Raw genomic sequence first — 20,236 nt, forward strand, 5'->3', positions numbered from 1 at the left:
TATTGATGATATAGAGCCTTGCAAATGTGAGGCCTCAAGCTGCGATTCCCTTTGAAGATCTCAGATTCAGAGACTCCCCGGGGGCCGTTTCCATCTTTGTCTTAGCTATGGTTTTCACTGGATTACGGTGGCAGTAATTCCCAGTTCCAGGTTTGCCATGGCTTGTCTGGATGAGAACTCTTGTAGGTGATAGTTCTAATCAGTAGTGACCATCCACCTACAGTGAACCTTGCTTTTGTTCTTGCCTCCCATGACCCTATGTCTTAAGGAGGCTGACCTGCTTGTGCAAGCTCAACTAAAGAAAGAAGAAGTCAGGCCTCATTTTTCTGCTCATAGCAAAAATTCCAGACCTAGACCTGAGATTTTTGCTCTTCTTATTCCTGGATTCCTGCTTAACTTTTGGACCTGTAACTGATTCAAATTTTCTGATTTAAACACTGAGCTCCTTTTCTTAGATATATACTGTAGAGTAGGCTCTCTGGTTATCTCTTATTTCTATAGTTACAAAGTGACTACTTTGTACAATGTCCCATAGGTTTGCCCACTCTTCTTTGAGCCCCAAAGCTCTAACAGCTTTTTAAAGACAGCCTTCAAATCCTCTTATGAATGCTAATTCCCATGTCTTTGGGGAGCCTGCTCCTAGTTAGAAAGGGATATCCTCAGAGCTGCCACCCACACTTTCTCCTGCTCTTTTCTGAGTCAAAGTCTAAGCCTATTCTCATCACAAAAGAGCCATCAGAATATTTGAGAATGATCTCCCTGGAGAAGTTGTGTGGAGCCCATTGCTCCGGATATACTATTCAGATATGAAGGCAACTTGAACTCAAATTATTTATCAGTTTGCTTGCTCATGCAAGGCATTCATTCATCCAAATTGAATTACAGGAACACCCTAGGAATACCCTTAATTATTTCGTATTTTCTTAACCTGGATAAGTTAATTGAACTCTAATGTTCAAACAGGACACCACTTATACTGATGATATTAGGCATTTCACATAGATGGTTCCCTCTACAATGGTCTCCTTTCAGTTCCTCATATACACCAAAACATGTGGACAGGAATTACCAGGTATTACATGATCTGGCTTCTGCTCACTTCTCCATCCCCATCTTTTCTCACTTTCCTTCTCAGTCCATCTACACTAACTTCTTTCTATTCCTCAAATAGTCTCACTGGCATCGAGGATTCTTTAGTTGTTTTTGCTTTCGCCTGACATGATTTAGCCCCTGCTCTTCTTCCTCCCCCAGGTCTTAGTTCCCTTAACAACATTTCCTCTGCTCAGGGTTAGATTGCATGGTCCATTTGTGCATTTATATCATGGGAAACTGCAGGGTATCATGATGTACAGGTAATTAAAATAGCATTTGTTTCACATTTTCAAAATATTATCTTGGTTACACTTCCTTACCTGATAGTCTCTGTCTGTAGATTGCAAGCTCTGTGAGGTCAGAGGCTGTGTCAACATAGCAAATGGGCAATACGCATTTGTTAAATGAATACCTAATCAAACTATGATTTTCTAATAAATCCCCTCAATGAAATGTCTCACTTCCACTTAGATTGGTTACACCATGGACATATTTACATTATTTTGTGAATATAAAAATTACACCTGGTGTCATTGTCTCCCCACATCAGCCTACCACTGGGCTTTACCTGTTTGAAAATTGAGAAGTAAAATGAAGTTGCCTTTGTATTAGAGTTAAATAATCCTTTAAAATAAGGAAAAAAGCTCAGACAACAAAAATACCAATTTGTTCATGCTGGAAGCCTGAAGGCTTCCACTGAGAGGTACTTAAAAAGACATTCCATTCTTTAATCTTCATGTTTGCAAATGTTGACTCTGACAGTTTGCAGGCCAAAACACAGAAACCTCAACATTGGCAGAGAATGTTATCTGGAAGAGAACGTCTGACCAAATATTCAATTATCTCATTGCCAGGAAGTGTCTTCTCTATCAGTCACTTTTGTTATGTTTGAGAGGATTTTCCTAACAGTCTGGTTTTTCTTCTTAACGGAATTTTAAAAACCAATGTTTTTGAGAGAAATGGCACCATTGTGAAGATTTGCATTGTCTTTCTCTGACCAAACCATCCTCATTTTTGCTAAATCACCCACAATGGTATGTTCTGCTTTTTTCTCCAATTGAAATGTGTTTATGTATCTTACCAAAATAGAAACAGTCACTGTAATCAGTTCCCTCAGAAAGGCAGGAAGCATTGGCTCTTCCTTTATAATAGGATGTTGGTTCATGGGAACAAGTACCACAGTAAGTCCTGACCAAAATGCAGGGAGAACTGATTCTTTTTATTAGATTATTGTAACAAACCAGGTCCTACTACCATAGAAGTTTCAGTAACTGTTAAGTAAAACACTCAGTTTTTGTAGAAGTCTTAAGTTCATCTAATCTAATGAATGGATTGTTAATCAAACTTTTGAAGAGGTACCGTTTCAACCTTAAACTTTTAATGATTATTTTATTAATTCATTAACTTCAAAAATCCATATTACCTTTCAAATAGTTTTATAATTAACGCAGGCAAATGCCCAAGAAAATACACTAATCTTATTCAACATCTTCAAATCTTCAAATGTTGTCCTGAGATCTAAGAGTAGGACATTCAAACCATAGATCCTAAAATTATCAGATCAGTTCTTTGATGCTGGAACATGTTGACCTTAAGAGACATTGTAGTGAATTGAGAGTAGGGGGAGAAAATGTTTGGTGAAATATCAAGACTAGACACATAGGAGCAAATTACAGAAAGGAAGAAGTATTAAGGATGAGGAAGAGCTGAGCCCCAGCCTATCTTAGGATGTCAACCAAGAAGAGCTTTGGAACATGACCTCATTGCATCCTGGAGTTGTTAGAGCAACTGGGCAAAGGATGGTGAGCCCCAGGCATGGTAAGTTCTGCTTATCGTTCTAAGCAAAATTATCTCCTTTCTTACTTGTTGTACATGTCTATCACAAGTATTATCTAGTAATTCATCTGTCTTTTTAAGCTTCTTGAGGCAAGCATTGTGTCTTATAGCCACCCATGCCACCACTCATCAGTGCCTGGCATGGAGTAATATGCTTAAAAAGGTGTGTTAAATAAATGAATACATGAGTTTTTACAATACTTGAGTCACAATACCTGAAGTTCAGTGTTAACAAATGAGGTAAGTGTATCTTCAAATATAGTTCAGTTCCTGTTATTTAAATCATAAACAATATACAATTTGTTACTTGATTAATGCTTCTAAATAAACACATTGAAAAACACTAATTCAAGAACAGCAAATGCAAAATAATGTTCCCTTATTTGGAGAATGATTTTCAAACGGAACAATACTCAGCATTTTGGGGGGAGGAGAGTGGGGGGTTGTTATGGGGGATTGAACCCGGGGCACTTTGCCACTAAAACATATCACCCAACACTCAGCATTTTTAATTGCTCAGTTTGGGACTAGTTCTGCTTTCTTATCTTTGCTAACCTCACATTTGTTGATGGCACACACTCTGTAGTCATCCCAGAGCATTAAATTCACTTTTAAGCAAAATGTGATGCCTCCCCTCTGACAATTTTCTATCCCAGTTTCTCCCACAACCAGCTCCACCATGCTCATGAATATTGTCTTTCACCTTTACTGTTTGACGAAACATTAATAATAACGCCACTATTGATTGGCCTTTATAATTCATGAAACATGACAAGAAATGGTAGAGTATTTAATTTTATAGCAATATTTGAAAATAACTGAAGTTTAGAAAACTTAGATAAATTGCCCATGTCAAAGTTACTGCCACTGTTATGTACACAGAACTCAAAAGAGGGAGAAACAGATGTAGTATTGGCCAGTGATGGCACATTGGTAATTGTCAACTCCACAGGAATACATGAGATACCTAACTCAGGAAGAGCACATGGAACAAGTGTAAAGGGTGCCAAATCCTGGGTGAATAAGAATGGGAAGGGTCAGGATGAAGAACCAGAGAGTGAGAGCAACCGGAAAGTAACATTAAGATTTTAAAAACCAGATACCAGCTCAAGAGGTGAATCTTTACCCTCCTTCTGCTAATCCTTCTTCTAAGAGGATGGACTTTCCTTTTCTTTCTTATCTGTTTTTCTCAACTCCTATACAAAATATGCCATTTATAAAAACTGAAGCTGAAGAAGGCATTCATATTTTTTTAAAGTTTTCTCTCTTTTTTTTCATTTGTTGATGGACCTTTATTTTATTTATATATGGTGCTGAGAATTGAACCTAGGGCCTCACACATGCTAGACAAGCTCTCTACCACTGAGCTACAGCCCCAGCCCATGTTGTTTTTTAAATCCAACATTACATGCTGAGAGAATATTTCATTTTTATTTCATGTTGTCTTAGGTCAATGTGCAAGTTATTGGGCTACTCACAAGTCTGAGTGACATTCCTGAGAACTTACTGTAAAACAAAGAATCTTACTGTAGACATAGTGACAATGTGGAAATCCTTTGTGGTTTGACTGGGTTGCTAATCAGAATCTGCAATTTTGAAAATTTTCTTTTGGAATTGTCATTATGTATACATAATTAAAAGTCATTTCAATCAGCTTGCATTTTTGAATGAAATGAAAAATTATATTTTCAAATACCCTTCCAAAACTACATTCAACTTTTTAAATTATGAATTTTCTCATTCATTTAATATTTTATCTGATTAAAATTCTGAGTAATTCATATATAGGCTAATTTTAAATTGACTTATTTTACATTTTTGAGGAAATAATTTAAGAGTATACACACAATTTCAAAGGTAATTTTTATGTGAGGGTATAAACATTATAAAAATTTGGAGTGAATCTATACCTTTGGGAAGATTTCCATGGCAAGGTAGAATCCATCCCTCATGGTCTCCCTCATGCTGCTGATCATTCTTACATATTCCCTAAAGCAGAACCTCTACCTGCTAAGAATACCTGCTAAGTTAGGTCTGGGTCCTTTCTTTATTGGAAAGCAATAATAGTGCTTTCCAGTGAAAATATATAGTAATTCAGATAAATTCTAACTAGTCCTGATTATATTACTTATTGTATTTCATTACAATTTTGTTTATTTTACTTTTATCTTTTAAAGTATAAAATAATTTTATTCCCATGAAAATTGCAGAGGAATGAATTTATTTCTCCAGTGTTAGTCTATAATGCTTTCTTTTGTTTCTTATCAGTGGTTGTTTCAAAAGAAACAATTTTCAAAAGCCATAAAAGTTCTTCCACATAGTTGAGGTAAAATAAAGAAAAAATTCCTAGGCAGCATTTTTAAAGCCTGGTGTGAGATATTTTGTCTACTTAAAACTAAGAAACCGCAAAAGTAAAAAAGAAAAAAATATATAAAGTTCTTCTTAGTACACACCGCCAACATGGTTCAGGTGGCTCATGGAGGTTGGCTGAGTGAGGAAGAAGAACTCTTTTGAGGGTAATGCCAGAAAGCTGGTAGAAACTGTAAATGTTATTGATCAGAATAGGACTTTTGTGATTGGATCTTTCACTAATGCAAGGAGACAGGTCATGCCTTTCAAACACATGCAGCTCTCTGACTCCATCAAGTTCCTATACAGGACCTGCCGGATGTACATCCCACTTCATCTGATCAGGACAAGAAGGGTGGCCACAAGATAGGTCAAGAAGATTAAAGCTAGAGAGAGGAAAGTCAAAATTACAGATTTTGATCACCTTAAAGCCTAGAAGACAAAGAAAATAAGAAATAAAATAATCAACAATGAAACTAGGAAACTTCGAAGGGCCACTACTCTCCTGAAAGCTTTTCCCAAAAAAGTACCTGTCACTAGGTTGCAGCTATAGCTGCTGTTAAAACTAGAATTCCAGCAAAAGAGATGACCCCTCCTTGCAAGAAGGATCCAGCCAGAAGTTTCTGGCCAAAAAGTCACAGGCCAGCATGCAGCACCTCTTCTGATAGCTCAGAAGGATCAGAAAACTCCAGCCCAGAGGGCACCTTACCCTAAGGCACCTGGAAAGAAAGAAAGAAAGAAACAAAGAAAGAAAGAAAGAAAGAGAGAGAGAGAGAAAGAGAGAAAGAGAGAAAGGGAGAAAGGGGGAGGGAAGGAGGGAGGGAGGGAGAGAGAGAGAAAGAAAGAGGAAAGAAAGAAAGAAAGAAAGAGGGAGGGAGTTATCAAAGTAACAAAGGTTCTTTTTGACCAAAAAAAATTATATTTACATTTTGCATTAATTCTCTGTATCTGTTAATTATTCTTTTTATTAACATTTATTATTTATTATGTATCGATATGTAATTGTTTAACAGGATGTTACTATAAGTTAAATGAACTTAACTTTCCTTTGTCCTATTCAGAGTACTTGCCTAGAAATGACTTCTCTAAATTTGCAATTTCCAGAGTCTGCACTGATTCTGTTCATCTTTTATAGGATGGTCTGATGCTCATAATTTTTCAGTCAAGCTGCATACTTATTCATACTACAAACCTGTGTTGAGAACTTACTTCTCTATCTGGCCAGGTACTGTGTTAGATACATAATCCAGAAATGCACTCTACCTTGCGCTGGAAATCCCCTCTCCTCCCCCACAGATCCCGGCTCCATGTGTGAGGGTTCATCTATCTGGTCTTATCCCTGAGGACTCAACTTAAGTGTCCCCATGAGTGGTCCTGTGCACTGTCCCCACCAAGCTGTAGCAAGTCTTCTTCTCAACAGTACACACTTTGTGTATCTCTAATAAAGTCATCATTGCTTCATGTAGAATCCATTTTCCTGATGGGATCCTTCACCCAAATGTAAGCTGTTCAGGGCAGAAGGCTTCTGGACAGCAATTGGAGAACAATTCAGGTGTCAATATAGCTGGATTTTCAGGTGCCAAGGAAAAGGGGATGGGCCTATTCTCTCTGACTATCTAAAGATTGCATTTTAATCCTAAATTTAAATTGCTTCAAACTTTGAAAAAAATTATATCTAAGAGTTTAAAGTCACAATTCCTTATTTTTTTAATTTCATGAGGAGAAATTGCCTCTGAAGAGTTCTTTAACTTTGGGAAAGGAAATGTTTAATCAGCAAAAATTTAAACAGATATTTCTGAGGAGGAAGTTACTTGAGGAAGCAGAAGGGCAACCATGCATGTGCACTGAGCAGGAAGTAGGTAAACATCGGGCCTCTGAGTTAGATCTTGTAAAATCCAGGGACACAGTGATTTGGGAGGGGTTCCTAGAGATATTTACTAGTAATGAAGGAGAGCCTGATGAGGAGCCTATCTTCTTCCTAATTATATTACTTTTAATGCAAAACAACAAATAGAAAGCAGATTTCTCAAACACCCCAAAAGCTGAACTGCCTGGGGAAAATGATGCATCTGCAAATCAGCCTGGACTAGTTCTCAAATACTTTGCACAAATTAATAAATTAAAGTAGCGGCCAAGCAGGACATAGCAGGTGAGAAAAAAAATACGCAGAAACAGCCAGGAGATAAGTTCCTGATAAAAGCATTCTTTTCAAAGAACAGCAAGAACCCAGACTGGAAGGTTGGTGTTGTCAATTTAAGTCTGATTCCTCTCAAGAAAAGATGTGATGAACAGATAACAGTAATTTTAATTAGCACTTTGGTTGTTCATAAAGTATTTCAAGACATTTCAAAGCAGTTCTTTTAAACCTCTTAAATGCTTATACATCCTGTTAATTTATGTTATAAAAAGGATGACTTATTAAGCAAATATTGACATCAATCCAGACGATTATGGCAAACTTTGAAATGCTGGAGTCCAAACCAATAGATTTTATTTGTCCACACTACTAATTAAGGATTTGAAGCTAAATTTAAAAGCAAAAACCTATTACTCTTCATATGATGTTTCATTAGTTATTAAGGATTTATGCATTGTTACACATTAAAAACATATATACATTGCATTTGAAACAAAAAGAAAACTTTAAAGAGACTATAAAGCATGATGAACCTCCTTGGTTAATAAGCAAGGTACTCCCTGTTCACAAACATTCAAGCCCAGGAGAGTCAGTCATGAGCAGGTCACCAAAGGCTCTGACTCCTTGGGTCAGAGCCTGAGAATCCCAACTCTGGCTAGGAACCAAAACAGAACTTTATAGACATATACAGAAACATAAACAAACACACAAACAAACCCCAAGACATTGTGAACTAGAAGTTTGAGGTAGAGTTCTATAGACAACAGACACAAAACCTGGGTGACACTCTCCCAAAACTTAACGCTAGAGCATTTGGTATGCTTTGCTGATGACCTAATCTAAGCTACAGCAATGTCTCTAAATTAAGAATTAGTGTGTTAGTAAGTATAAACTTATAGAATTATTCTTGAACCCCGCTTCTTAAGTCAGACCTTGCAGGGTACTTTGACTTTTGCATTTGTTAAAAGCAATATTGGATGTTGTGTTATTTCTGCCTACTCTAAATGTGTTCACCACTTTTTAAGTGGGAAGCATGTAGCAGAAAGGTTAGAACTTTTCCCTACATCAGACAAAAAATAAATGACAATTTATAATATAATTCAATTCTCTTCAGTGGATAACTAGAAAATAATAGCATTCATTTGGCTACCATTCTTGGGCATATTTTAAAATTCTTTACATGACTTCTTATGTTTATTTGATTTTTCCAGCCCATAATGTTGGTACAATTTTCATTTTACATATGAGGAAATGAAGGACAAAGTGACTTTGTGATCTCTCCAAGATCACACATGGCTAGTAAATATGGAGGCAGAAATGAAATTTAGTCAACCTGACTCCAAAGTCTTAACAATAACATGCTGTTTATTTCTCTACCATCTTTCCTATAATAATAATTTGTGGTATTTTGTCTGTCAGATGCTATAAATGACCTAATTGTAGAGTTAATCCTCCTCTAGACTCACATGAAAAACAAAATTCCTAGGGTAACCTTTTGGTCCAACAATCTGTAACCAAGGTCTTCCCAGAGGAGGTCCTTCCCTCACCCACAATTCCTATCTTGACTTAGTGCCTCTTGGTTCAGGACCTCAGTGCTCTAAGACTTCCTATCTCCATTAGCACTCACAGAATTTTACTCAGGCCTTTTCTCCATGTACACAGTCATTTGTTTTACAGAAAAAATCAAAATGTATTTCAGCCACCCATCTGTTGCTTAAATCCCTTCTACAATATTCTTATCAAATGGTCTGGAAATTTGAAATCTCCATGGTAGCTCATTTCATCTTTGGATACCTTTAAATCTAACTGTAGTTTTCTTTAGTTATAACTTGTAAACTTAATCTGGTTGTTGTTATTTTGAGCACTTAAAAATGATGGAATTTGTCTCTAGAAAAAAAATGCAGACATGTGCAAAATGTTTCATAAACAATTTCTGAGGATTGCAGATACCTTAAAGCCTACGAATGGTCTGTGGACCTTGGGCTGAGAAACTTCCAGTAATAGCTCCTCAGATGCTGTAAGGAAATGCTTTTCTCTTCTATATTTGTGCATTGTGTCCAAGTTCGTGGACTTCAGTTCTCGCCCCACTGAATTACCTCTGTTTAGATTTCAGCCACTTATTTCAGCCATGGAGATCTTTCCTGAAATCTGATTCTATGATCTAATCTATTTACTTTCCTTCCTTAAAGTTGCTTTAGGGCTTTATCAGCATGCTCTAGGGCTTTTGCCATAGCCACTGGCAAAGATATGGACCAGGAAATGGCTAGGAACAGAACACTGCTGTTAGCAGCTAGCAACCAGTTTCCTAAAGGATATATTTATTACTCTGGGTAAGTGGGATGTGCCACTACATTTTTTTGGCAAAGATCATACAATGAAAATAAAGTGAATACCAAGGAAGTGTGCATAACAAACAGAATATAATCATATACAGTTAACCTTATCCCCTTTAGAGAACTGCTTTTTTTTTTTTTCTGATTTCTTCTGTTGGGTTAGTTAAGGAATTGGACTAACAACACAGGGAATTTGAAAACACATGAGAGCCACATGATTGAAAGGCTAAGTACTGATTGCAACATTTCCTTTTATAGTTTAGTGTATGACCTTAGGAAACCCACACATGTTCCAGGTCTAGAGACTTAAAAAATTATAATCCTCCTAAATAAATAGTGTGGCTACCCAATGGCAAGCTCTTTGGCTTAAAGAATTCTCATGGCCACTAACTTAAATGCCATGTTTAGTATACATTTTTAAAAAGAGTTTAATTTGCTTATTTGCTTGCTTGTTTTTATTTTCTGCAGGGGAGGGGGCAAGGACAGTATCAGAGATTGGACCCAGGAGCACTTAACCACTGAGCCCCATCTCCAGCCCTTTTTATTTTTTATTTTGAGATAGGTTCTGGCTAAATTGCTTATGGCCTCTTTAAGTGTCTGAGGCTGGCTTTGAATTTATAATCCTCCTGCCTTCCACACTGTTGGGATTACAAGTGTGCGTCACCATGCTCAGAATAGTTTCTTTGCTTTTAAGAAAACATTTTCATGTTTTAAAGTAGCTTTTACTTCTGGTATTCTAGAGTTTTGTGGACAGTTCACCTTGACCGTGTTCAGGTACTTGGTAGATTTTATAAATCAGGTCACATGCTTCTGGTGTTTCAGAACTAAGAATTGCAACGAAGCTAGTATTGTACAGCAGAAAAAAATTGAAAAAGATCAGTCAGAGGCTTCTAGGTCTGTTATTAACTACATTAGTGATCATGAACAATTAAACCACCCTTTCTGGGGCTCTTGTCACAAGGAAAAGAGGGAGGGAGCTAGGTTACCTCTCTGAGATCTCCTTTAATTTTCAAAACTCTGTAGTTCTAATTTTAATAAATTAAAAGGACACACTAAACCATAAGAAATAATAAATAGTATCTGGATTCCTTTCTGTGCTTTAAACTTCAAGACTAAAATATTATTTTAATACACAAGTGCTATCATACAGCATATTTTCACCCGATTCGCAATTCATAGTAGATCACAGGACATAATCCCTCTAATCCAGTGTTTCCTCAATGTGGTTTTACATTGGAAACACCAAGGGAATTTTAAAACTGCTTTAGCCTAGATCTTGCCACCAAATATTCTGATTTAATTGATGAGAGGTGAGCCAGATGGACCAGAAAGAGTACTATAACTTCTCTAGGACCAAACAACTGCTCTAACCCATAGTTCTCCATTCTGTGCATCCAGGAGCCACCTGGGAGCTTTTCAGACCTGCCAATGCCTAGGCTCACCTCCAGATTCTGATATAATTGGCCTGTGGGACCTAGGTGTTGATAAGTTTTCAAACTCTCCTGGTGACTGTGACGTGCACTCAGGGTTGAGAACCACTCCTTTAATTGCTACCTCGCTAGTTCTATCTAGTTGATCATCTGACCTCTTATTCCAGCCCACACTGGCCACTCATCAAATGAAAATCCTTGGACCTTATTACAAGGTGCAGCTCTGCCTCCATTACATCAACCGAGTGCCAACTTCCTGCTTTTTTTCTAGAATCATAACCCTCTTATCTTTTCAATTAACCAGCGCTCCATGTTCTGTGACTTAACTGGTCTTCTGGTCTCAAATGATTCTTTTCATAATGTCACCCCTTTCCTTACTACAACTTTTTGTCTGCTGCGATCATCCATTCACCCTAGTACTTTGCATCCTTTCGTCCACTACTCTTCTGCATCCTGGACTATCCTTATCATATTTTCTCTGCTAAGTCCAGCTGACTACTATTAAATGAAATCTAAAAGAGATATAAAGCTGAAAAAAATCTGCCCATTGTGATCATCAAACAGCCAAATTCTAAACATGTACAGCAAAGGAATTGGAAAACACACACACACACACACATACACACACACAATTTATAAAGTTGTGGAGTTTTTTTTTTGGGGGGGGGGCAGTACTGGGGATTGAACTCAGGGGCACTCAACTACTGAGTCACATCCCCAGCCTTATTTTGCCTTTTATTTAGAGACAGGGTCTCACTGAGTTACTTAGCATCTTGCTTTTGCTGAGCCTGGCTTTGAACTCTACATCCTCCTATCTCAGCCTCCTAAGCCACTGGGATTATATGCGTGAGCCTGGAAATTTACAAAGTTTTTATAGCAATAATATTACACATGTAAAAATGTTTATATTTTCTTCAATGTAACATTAGCTGTAGTTCCAGTCAGGTACCTTGACAAACATAAAGATCAATCTGAAAAAGAACAAGGCTGAGAACTGTGTATTATCTAGGGAATTAAGTAGTTACCAAAAGACTGGAACTTTATAATAGAAAAATGAAGGCCGAGGGTGCCGCAGTCTGGTTGGGCACAAAATAACCGAGCCACCACAAAACCTTGTAGATTCAAACAGCAACTCTTTATTCCAGAACTCTCACCGACACTCTACCCACACTTCCCGTGAACACCCTGCCTCCACTCGGCTCCGCGCACCAATCCTCTCAGAACCCCGCGAGAACTCAACGGGAACTCCAAAGGAGCGGGTGCCTGAGGCAGCAGGATACAACCTATACCCAGCAGGATCCACCCTAAACCTGGAGCCGCCCTATTCCCAGCAGGATCCACCCTAAACCTGGAGCCACCCTAATCCCTGAGCAGGTTCACCTTTCAACCCAAAATGCCATGCATCATTCCTACTTGGCTATGGCTCTCAGCACGAGGGTGAGTCATTTTACCATGATGATTAATATCATAATTTTGTTTCAAATAAGGAACATAGAAAGCATAAAATGTATTCTAGGAAAAATGAAAGACATTATTTCATAGTAATTATAAAACAAAACCCTAGGTAAAAATAAATGGATTCATTGAAGGCTTAGACAAATTTGATTATCAATTAAGGTATAATAAGTTTTGCAGAATGTAAAAAGAAATACTAACATCAGGGAAGAACTTTATAATTTAAAGCATTTTCATATGCATGTTTTTATTCAAATGGTTGGGGGGGGGGGCGGTTAGAGGTCTCCTGACTATATTCTGAACATTTTGAGGCCAGCATTGTCAATGTCAAGTTGCCATCAGTTTCTTCCTCCTTTAAGAGGCTATCTGAAATGTGATGCTATACAGACCAGACCTTTATTCTTAGTGGCATTTATATCCTTAATAACTAGAGGTAGGTTTATCATGAAGCTAATGAAGCTTTAAGCTTTAACCTCCTTTCTTACAAAGGTTCTTCCCAAAGCTCTAAGTGGGGCCCAGGCATTGGTTCCATATGCACATGTTTTTATCAAATAACAAAAGTAAATTATTAGGGCTGGGGTTGTAGCTCAGTGGTAGAGCGCTTGCCTTGCATTCATGAGGCCCTGGGTTCGATCCTTAGCACCACATAAAAAATAAATAAATAAAAATATTGTGTTTATCTACAACTAAAAAATTTTTTTAAATATATATTATTATAGTTTGTTGTGATTTCTTTTTCCATTCTAAATATTTACTTTTTCACTTGCTCTGTATTAGTAATTTTGCATTCTTTTTCTTTGGGATGGAATATGGACCTGCATATAACCCATTATTTCTAAATTACAGTGTCCTGCTAAACACTGCGAGACCAGTAACATCTCTCTTCTTTGTCTTTTACCTTCTCCATCAACCCTCAGCCTTTGAGGGTTAGCTCTTCCTGGCTCTCTCCACAACCTTTTTTCTCATTTCTGATGATCATCTCCTCACAGAGAATATTCTTTCCAAGGAAGACAGAGAACATCAGGTAAAGCTTTCCAATTATCCCCTTACTCTCTTCTACATTTTGTAATAACTGTACATATTCATGGGCTCCAATGTGGTGTGTTGATATTTGCAATAGATGTTCTGTGAAGATCCAATCTGTGTGTCACTTCCAATATTTATCCTTTCTTGGAATTACTCTCTGAATGTTCTTTCCCTGTACTATTTCCCCTCCTTTTCCTCAACCTAAGAGGAGTTGAAGAACTCAGTTACTATCTTGAAACTCCAACCTCCTCCTGCTGAGGACCAGCTCTCCCTTCTCTGTCCTCCCCGAAAGCTTGGTCCTCTCATTCCAGACACCCTCCCTCCTGTTCCTCAGGACCTTTATGCTGCCTTTGAGCACACTCAGCACTTTCAGCATAAATGGTCTCACTTAGTGGTTTCTCTCTTCTAAATTTCCATGTCTTTAACCAAAAGAAAAAATAAAGCAAATACTGAAAATGACTTTTATCCTGAGTTACTTTGGCACAAATACCCAGAGGGCAGGAAGAAGGTCTATGGCATTTGCACCTGGGCCAATCTTAAGAGCTTCCAATGCTGCCCCAGCTATAGAAGTTGCCAAAATAGACACTGGGATATATAAAAAAGAAGAAAAAAAAGAGCATCAGTTTTTCCTTCCACAAAGTGTGGTTTAGTGCACCTGGGGATGTGATCATCTGAGGAGGGTTCTGTTTGTACCCATGCATGGACCATAGTACCCATGTCAGAAGTGCCCCTCGCGGTCAATTTCAGGAGATCAACCATGAAGATTCAATTTTGATCACTCTACACTACTCACACAATTCAGTATAGGCAAAATTTTTATTTCACAGAGATTTCAATAATGCATATTTTGGCTGAAAAAACTGTCATACTTAGAAGTTTATCTAGATAATACACTTAAAAAGGCTCTGTTGGTCACCAAATATTTTAGTTATCATAGTTTTTCTAGATTAAGTCAATCTAAATGGTGATTCTGGGAAAATGTTTAAAATATGTTATAATGCTATGGTCTCTTAATTTTCTTCCCAGGAAAAAATACTTCTCACAGTTTAAATCTGATTTAAATAAAGATTTTAATAAAGAAGCACTTACTTGAGAGTCTCTGGGTAGGATCAGCATTGTGGTTGAATAGAAACACACAGAGTCTGCCAAGGGAAAAAAAATGAAAGGATTTGAACTTTGCCTTAGATTTTGGTCTAGGAATTTGCAGTACTTTAAAGTTACATATTTTGTTCAACCTACAAAAACCCACAATGTTTGTGGAAACCCAAGAAAGTCAGCTTCTTCTCACTGAATATTCTTAGTACAATAAAATATTAATTCTGTCTTAAAGTTGCATATTTTCACTTATTCAGTAACACACTGTGCTGATTTCCTGGGTGCAAGTTACTTAAGTTAAAAATAGATGGAATTATGAGCAAACACACAGCCCTAGATATCTCTTCACATGTAATTTGCTAGCTCCCCAGTATTCATCTGAGTATTAGTGTTCTGGGGGTTAAAAAACAGTGACATGTGAATAAGAACCATGACCTGTGAATTCCTGACAGTTCTAACAAAGAAACTTTTAAGTTAACAGTCCTAACAAAGAAACTTTTTAGTTAAATATATGTATCTTGATTTTCTTCTACCCACCACTACTACTGGACAATTATTTTCAATTTTGTATAGAGCACACTCCCTAAAAAATGCTGAATCACTATGATATGAGATATTTATGCAGTCTCATGCTTAGGATTACCCAACAAAGGAAGCTAGATAATGACCAGTGTTGAATTCAGCCTATTGCTAACACTGGCTATCTTCCACTCATCTCCCAGAATTTACATGGGGAAATGTGAATTCCCCATGGAAGATAGTAGAAAAAGAAAAAGGAGAAAACAAATAATGATGAAATACATTCTTCAGTTGAGTTTTATAAGCTTACATTGCCTCTGGCATGAGGAAACAACTGGCCTCATAAAGTGCAGGTCAGATTCCCTATCACATTAAACCAGGGCTTACAGTGTGTAACACACCTGTAGGGGACAGCCAGGATAACCAAGCTGAGGACAATAACCAACATGACAAATTGGTAAATATTTGTTCTAAAGGATTAGAAGCAATTCCATATGTTCTGTGTCTCTTTGTCACCCACTGTGAGTTCCCATCCTTTATTTCTCTTTCTCCCACTTAGCACATACGTGGGTTTTATGCATCAATAAATACATGACAGAAAGAAAGTGAATAATTTGGGATACAATGTGTCTAAACTTAGTTCTTTTTAAAAATATATATTTTTAGTTGTAGATGGACACAATATATTTATTTTATTTATTTATTTTATTTTTATATGGTGCTGAGGATCAAACCCACTGCTTCACAGGTGTGAGGCCAGTACTCTATCACTAAGCTACAACCTCAGCCCTAAATTAAATTCTTTTTTTTTTAATTTATTTTTTTGTAGTTGTAGATGGAGAGAATACCTTTATTTTGTTTATTTTTATTTGGTGCTAAGGATGGAACCCAGTACCTCACACATGCTAGACAAGCACTCTGCCACTGAGCTACAGCCCCAGCCCTCTAAATTTAATTCGTAAACACAAGAATTTTTTAAAATTTTGAATGGGGAGAATTCGCCAAAGGAGAGGCCCCCAAAGAAGACCTATCTTTAGTGCACCAAAAATAATTCATCCAACAAATATTTACTATCTTTTGCTTCTAAGGCACCTGAGGCTCCTGAGACTCAGTGATCAGAAGGACAGAGCGGGACACTGATCTCATGAAATTCACAGTCTAGTGGGAATGATAGTTTTTAAAGAAAAAAAAGAGCATATAAATGATATAATAATAAGTGTGATTACTGATAAAATGGAAATGCTTTGAAGAAGTAGAAACATGAAAGCCAGATCATGCAGGGTTTTGAGACCCATGACAAAGGTTTTCTGTTTTATCCTAAGAGAAATGAGAATATTATAAGATTTAAATTAGGGATATAATATAATTGAATTTTCATTTTTAAAAGACCCGTGATCTAGAAGTACACAAGATTGGAGGAGATGAGCAAAACAAAGTGTGATGAGAAAACAAAAGTCCAGTTGGGAGGCTACTGCTAAAGTTCAGACAAGAGGTGGTAGCAGCTGAACAAGAAGAGTAGCAGTGGACATATGGAGAGGTAGACAGATCCAAGATTCATCTTCAAAGTAGTATTGACAGGCATTTAAAAAAGAGACAACAGTTATGGGTAATATTAGCATTTCTGTCCTGAGCAGTTAGTAGGTGGTGGGGAGATTGAGAATTCCAGATAAAGAGTAGATTTCAGAAATAAGAAAATGAGTTCAAGTTCAGACACGTTAAAACTGATATACATAAAAGGCATTCAATAGGGGATACCAAATAAAAAGTTATGTGTGACTTCAGAACTTAGAGGAAGGTCTTTGGTGAAGAAACCAATCTGTAAGTCATCGTGTATACATAATGTATTTTTATAAACTGCAGGAATGGACAAGATTTCATAGAAAAAGAATGTGGAATGACAAATAAACAAGGGTCCAAGACTGATCTTTGAAGAACTCAAATTGCTAAGTAGAGGAAGATCTCCCAAAGCGGGATTAGGAGGATTGGCCGCATGGGGTAGAAGGAAAATTAGATTGTGTGTTATGTCTTACAGAAACCAGGGAAAGGAAATTTCAAATGGAGTGAATGATCACACAGGGAAATAAAGGAAAGGAAAGGAGAACAGAGAGTGTACATGGAATTTTGTGGGGTGAATGGCATTGAGATCTTAGAACAATGTGAACAGCATAATATTTTGGAGAGGGCTTAGTCCTGAAGGGAAGTGAGTTTATAGAGAACTCTTTCTAGAGTCCTGAGCATGGACAGGATTCTGAGGTTCTATCTTGGGTTATATAGCCTACATTTCTCCATTTGTGAAATGAGGATGTGAATATAATCATACTCAGAAAACAACTTGAGAAGTGCATGGTAAAGCCCTATACTTGGCATCAGTCCATTGAAGTTCAAATGAGATTTCTTTGCCCATTTGAGATCGTGGACAATATGCATTCTTTCAAAGAGTTTATGATTTAATGAGGGAAATGGAATAAAACATATACATTTAAGAAAATATGATCAATTTGGAGATGAAAGTATACATAATGTGCTATGGAGGTGAGGAAAAGGCAATTTACTCCAACCAGGAAATTTGAGAAACATTCTAGAGGAAAAGACATGAACTAAGTTGTGAATGAGTAAAATGACCCAGGTGTTGAGAAGAAGCAAAGGTAACACCACAGAGGAACATGGTGGAGGCCCAGAGATTGACAAGTAAAATCCAGTGTATATCTTGCTTATGATTTGCTCACTGGTTTCTATAAATAATAGTTGGAGCATGGAAGGTAAGTCCAGAGAGGCAGACGGGCATAACTCATGGAGAATTTGTGTGCCACGTTTAAAGGATTTGACTTTATACTCTAGTAACTGGGTTCAAATCTATGATTAACCAGCTATTAGCTCTATGACTTTGGCAAAGTTACCTATAGTTTCTGAGCTTCAATTTTATCAGTGAGTTTTTTTTTATTTTTTTAAGTTATAATTTGGACACAATACCTTTTATTTTATTTATTTATTTTTATGTGGTGCTGAGGATCGAACCCAGCGCCTTGCATGTGCTAGGCAAGCGCTCTACTGCTGAGACACAACCACAGCCCCCTCAGTAAGAGTTTTGAGCTTTAAATTCCTTAATGATAACTTGATACCTACATGCTAATAATATTTCATTACCTCTCAAGTGGGATAAAAATTTGTTATCAGAGCAGGAAGCAGTCTTTAGACAAACACCCAGTCTACTGATGCTGCACGTGAGTCCCAAAGAGATTGGTAATTTATCCAAGTTCATGCCTTGAAGAAGCAGCAGAATCTAGAGCAAATCTAAGTTCTAGTATCTGATACTTTGACACAATTGAATATTTTCTTCCTCCGGGAGTTAAAAAAAAAATGACCAAAGCAATCAAATAACAGACACATGCAGGGTGTGGTGGCACACACCTTTAATCCCAGTGGCTTGAGAGATTGAGGCAGGAGGATTACAAGTTCAAAGCCAGCCTCAGCAACGGCAAGGTGCTTAGCAGCTCAGTGAGACCCTGTCTTTAAATAAAATACAGAATAGGGCTGGGATGGGGCTCAGTGGCAAAGTACTCCTGAGTTCAATTCCTAGTGCCTCCCGCCAAAAAAAAAAAAAAGAAAAAGAAAAAGCAGACGACAGATTGTTCAATCTCAAAGGACCAGTAAAGATGCCATTTTCTGATAGGGGGCCCCAAACTGAAAGCTGAGAATTAAGACTGGAATGAGGGGTGGGGTATGGTAGCCATATCTCCTTCCTGTTGCAAATCACCGTGAGCTCCCTACTTGATATATATATATATATATATATATATATATATATATATATATAGAGAGAGAGAGAGAGAGAGAGAGAGAGAGAGAGAGAGAGAGTAAGGAAATGAGTTTTGACAGAAGGCGTGCCAGATTCATATTCCTGTTCTGCCATTTACTAGTTATGTGACTTCAGTCAACAATTTCCTATATCTGTAAAATCTGAAAATAATGCATTACTGACTTCTAATTAGTATATGTGAACATGCTTAACACATTGTAAAAAACGCAAGGCCCTTAAATAGTTTTAAGAATTCTTTCTGACAAGAACACAGAGCAGGCCGCCTCGGACACTGGTTGAGTATATTTAATGACATATACCCAGACACTTTATTGTCAAGGCATACCAGAGACTCTGGAAGCATTCGGGACATTATTTTATGGACTATTTGCTGTCTTCTAGATTCCAGACTGGCCTTCTAAGTGCTTTACAACTGATGTCAGACTAGTCAATGGCTCAGAGACCAAAGATCAGAATCTGAATTGGACTTGGTGGAGCCTTTAGCTAACAGGAAAGGGACATGTGATGGGTTAGTGGGGCAGGCGTGGTGTCTCCCATGGAAAAAATAATGCATCTGAAGGTAAGAAAATTAAAACTGGGTGAAGCAGAGAAAGAAGCTGTCTACCAATGTGTCATCATCTCCAACACAAAAATGTTCTGGCTGGGCAGCCATAAAATGCTTTCTCTGTAATTATTAACAGCTATTGCCTGAAAATTATTTTTGACCTCATTCCAATGTAAAAAACAAGACAGGAAGAGTAAGCATTTTTCTTGAACTTCACAACCTTTAAGGAAGAAAGCATAACAATCTGCCTGAAGTATCCATAAACTAGTTCTGTAATCTTCACATGACTTGGTGTACTCCCCCTCTCTGGTGAAGAAAAGAGAGGTCCAGACAGAACAAGCCATAGACAGGGTACACGTGAGGACCATGTTTTGCTGCTGCTTCTTTCTTCTTCTGAAATTTGCTAATGTCTTTGTCATGGTCATTCAGTAACAAGCATACTTCCTATTGAAATAGCAAGGCAAAACCAAAGGCAACTGAACTCCACATGCTTTAAGTCTTGAGCCTCACAAATATTTCTATCTACAAAATTCGCACTAGATATCTCTCTTCACCATTCCCATTTTATAGTTTTCTAAATGCTCATACCACAAGCTATGTAAG

The 20,236-nt window shown here is 37.4% G+C and overlaps 1 long non-coding RNA gene across 5 annotated transcripts in view; it reads left to right on the forward strand.

Moving 5' to 3' along the window:
- Positions 1-2,208: 2,208 nt before the first annotated feature.
- Positions 2,209-20,236, forward strand: part of LOC124094572 (uncharacterized) — a 43,858-nt gene continuing 25,830 nt past the window's right edge. For 2 of the 5 annotated variants that reach the window (XR_009227032.1, XR_009227033.1), the window contains exons 1-2: positions 2,211-2,910; positions 12,323-12,614. This is a non-coding gene — a long non-coding RNA (uncharacterized LOC124094572). Of the gene's footprint in view, positions 2,911-12,322; positions 12,615-13,549; positions 13,657-20,236 lie in introns of all 5 variants that reach the window. The other 3 variants (XR_009227034.1, XR_009227031.1, XR_006852276.2) reach the window with 3 other exon arrangements.

This window comes from Marmota monax, unplaced genomic scaffold (genome assembly GCF_021218885.2).
Source record: "Marmota monax isolate L192 unplaced genomic scaffold, Marmota_monax_Labrador192_F-V1.1 WCK01_AAM20220418_F8-fsc00007, whole genome shotgun sequence".
NCBI lineage: Eukaryota > Metazoa > Chordata > Mammalia > Rodentia > Sciuridae > Marmota > Marmota monax.